Genomic DNA, 4,110 nt, shown 5'->3' on the forward strand with positions numbered 1-4,110 from the left:
TAGTCATGATTTTTTTTTTTATAAGCATTTAAAGTTCACCATTTTGACTAAATACGTAAAAATTACGGCAATGTTCAAATAATCTTAAACAGAAATTCATAAAAGTTTTTCTTTTTAATTCTAAGATTTGGAAATTTAATACAAGGCTCCTAACATATTTTTACAATAGCAGTTGCAAAATAAAAGGAATACATTGTCACAATTTTTATTTATAAGCATTTAAAGTTCAAATTTATACGAAATATGTCAAAATTGCGAAAATTTGCAAGTAATTTAGTGGTTGAAAAATCGTAAAAATTTTTTCTTTTATAACTAAGTTTTTAAAATTTGGTACAAGGTTCTCCATAAGTTTTTCTTTAAAAATAATATATCCTAGACTGACAAATCATCTCCGTTCAGAATCGTTTTTCGTATACAATGATATAATATCATTGGATTCAAATTTAATTCCATCCATTACAGTAACCCACTTGTAACCTACTGTACAGCAGAGCGACATCCACGACTTACCCGCCTTTTTAGTTATTCATTTTAACACGTAATTTTTAGTTATTTCTGCATAATATGATATTATGTTTGGGATATCGATATAATATTGTGTATTTGTTGTCACTTTGATGTATAGGTGTGTTTACTATCAAAGTTAGCTGTCTGGCAAAGTGATTGGTTTTTTATTTAATGCACTTTTGTAGTATAAATTGTAACATTAATTATTATGTACATAGCGGATGGCGGTCTACGAGAATTTTCAAGAACACTCGCGTCGTCGCCGCCGACGTTCTTTAAAATTTCATTAGGAATAGTAAAATATATAGTAATATACAATATATAAATATGAAGTGACAAAAGATTTAAATCCTTACGAAAAATATTTTTTGAATTTAAAACACTTTCGCTGCGCATCAATTTGTATAATATATGTTAAGGTAAAATTACGAATACCGCAGGGCGCTGGTGAAACCTAGGATTTACCGGTAAATCTTTCGGGCATTTGATTTCAGTAAAATCTAGGATACACAAAAGAGTTCGGTCAAACCCCGAATGATTTTTGTAGCTTGGACTTCTGCAAACAAGATTTGGTATTTTGGTAAACCTTAAGATAAAAAATAGTGTTGCTGAAAGTTCAGATTTGTTTACCAATTGTGTAATATTTTTTCCCTTTGCGTCATACTCGTATATATATAATATATATAATTACAATAGTAACCTATATGTTAACTTAAAAATAATAAATATTATTATTAATTAATATTTAAATATATATTAGGTAGGTAGGTATTACATTAGTTACTACCTATACTACCTACTTATATATGATAGATACACACATTTATATTATTATTATATTTATATTTATATTATTATTTATTATTACAAACATTATTTATTCGTGCAGGCTTGACTACTGTGGAATCTCGAGTTGCACAATACATCTATTAGGATGGGCACTTAAATCGATTTGTAATACATTTTTTCAAACAGTCAAACCTTATACTAAACCTTGTCCACCATTCAAAGATACTGCTTGACGAATACCAATTTCATTAGATATCTGGAATTCTGGAACTATTGCCAATTCTAAAAAATCATTCATGGTTCGACCAAACTATTTTGTGTATTCAAGGTTTTACCGAAATATAATTTCCGAAATTCGGTCATTTACCGACAGCAGTCGTCGAGACCTAGGGCTAGTATAAATCGGTGAAACCTACTACCTAGGATTTGTACTTTTACCGTAACAAATATATACATACCCCGGTTCATCTGGCGAAAATCTCATAATTTTGTTAAAATAAAATATAAAAATTCCGTTTTTCGTGTTAGAAAAGTACAGTAAAGTGTAAGGTTTACTTTTGATCATCCAAACTCTAAAGTACAAAGTGGATCCAATTTTCTACCGTAAGTATCAAGTAGCCCTTAGAGTTGCATGAAGATTCAAAATAAGCTTTAATTGCTCCTAAAAATGACGTCACTCACTCAACTCGTTACAGACACACAAAAAAAATAATTATAATTTATAATTCATGATTGTAAACCCACCGGTTCTGCTCAAAATTTAAAACCAGTTTGATTACCAACTGTAGCTGAAGCTATGAAAATAATATTATAATGTTCTTAAATAATTCTTGTGATGTTGTTATACTTGTTAGTTGTTGATGTACTAAATGCCATCAGCATATAAAGAATGATCGTAACATCATTACCTTCATTGTTAATATTATAATATTAATAAGTATATAAGTTCTAAGTAGGGATTATTTATCAATTTCAATTCACGAAAATTATTGTCAAACGGTTTAACGCGGTTGTTGTGGAACTTTTTTCTTCATCACTAACGAATAGGTTTTGTAGAGATCTACCCCAAGTTAGAGGGCATCCACACTGGTGGGATCCCCTCCAGCCTCCTCGTGCCATTTCGTGTTATGTACCTTATATTAGCTATCAAATTTACTTATTGTACTATTGTATATAAATATTACAGATTTAAAAAAATCTATTTTATGTAATAAAAAAAAAAAAAAAATTTGTTGAGGTAAGTATACATATTTATTTAAGGATTGAAAATATATGGACATATTGTTCATGCATACTCTACTTGTTTATTTAGCTATTGCCTATTATTGTTAAATATTGTATTTATGTATTTATTATGTAAGCTCGCCGTTTAATAATATTGTTTTTGTCCAACCGTCGGGTTGTTCTCTCAGTCGTTCTCTTCCACGCCGCGATCGACATTCCACTGTTACGTGTTTACGTCACACAACTCGCGGTCGGTCACACCTATAATACCACCCCACCACCCACACAACGACTAACAAGTAGGTGACGACGAGTGACGGCTGTAGAACGACAACGCTCATAATATTATACTGCGGTATGTGCGCCGACTACGAGCGTAGGTAGGTGTTCGATATTTGCATAACCGCATAATATTATCGCACAATTTTGTCGTTACATGTTGATATTATGAATCGAGTTTAATAATAAATTCACTAGCGCGTTACATAATTACGCTCGCACCAAGCACGCGTGTAATAAGCTGCCCTATCGAAACGGAACGTTTTCCGGACCGCCTTAAATTATTATTGTATTACTATTTACTGGTACCGACACTTGTATGTGTACCTAATATTGTAATATTATATTTATATGTGATATTAAAATATATTATAGGTAGTACCCGAATGGACGTAATATGGTGTAATTTAATTTATTACTTACTTATAATATGTAGGTAATATAAATTATAATGGATTATGAATGATGGCCATATGCCTATAATATAATATAATTATATATTATATATTTATATTATATTGTATTGCCTTGGGTTTTGCGTGAAACCACTTCTTTGGGTTAGGTCCCGTTCTATCTAAAACTCTGAATCAGTTCAATGAACAATCCATTGCCAGTAAAATATTATATTAGATATGTAACTAAACTAAGAGTTTTTTGTCATTTAAATCAATACTGCACATCCACGTTAGAGATGTAATAATTAATAAATAATAATGTTTAAATATATATATTTATTTATTTATTTATAAATAATTTAACGGACCTAAGTTCTTTATAATAACACATAAAATAAACATTAAAAAAAGAAACAAAAATAGATAAATAATTATTACACTAATTTAATTGACAAAAATACATATTACATAGGTACCCATACGAAGTTTACATTAAAAAAAAAAAAAAATTAGCTTATACTAACATATTGCATTGGCGTCCGCAGGGGGTTGTTTGGTTCACATTCAAAGGCATTCTTGAAACACTTGGCACACTGATAGCACAGGGCCCATGCATGTTCCTCGCTGACAGGTGTATTGAACGACTTGATTATGTTCACGAGTGAAACACAATCGTTATCGTCCAACTTGCAGAGGTACGGCTTGAAATTGCTCGGAACGTCCATGTCTGTTATTCACATGGGACTGGTATAACCACCGGTCGACAAACGATCCTTCAGTAACCGACGAGGAACACTGACGTCGTCGGATGAGCGCGTCGCAGGACATCAACAGATCCGACGACGAATAATGAACCGGAAAAAAATTCTAGTCCCAAGTACAGACACTTACCCGACAAACGATCTGACGTTTATGA

Source organism: Acyrthosiphon pisum, chromosome A3 (assembly GCF_005508785.2).
Source record: "Acyrthosiphon pisum isolate AL4f chromosome A3, pea_aphid_22Mar2018_4r6ur, whole genome shotgun sequence".
In the NCBI taxonomy this organism is placed as follows: domain Eukaryota; kingdom Metazoa; phylum Arthropoda; class Insecta; order Hemiptera; family Aphididae; genus Acyrthosiphon; species Acyrthosiphon pisum.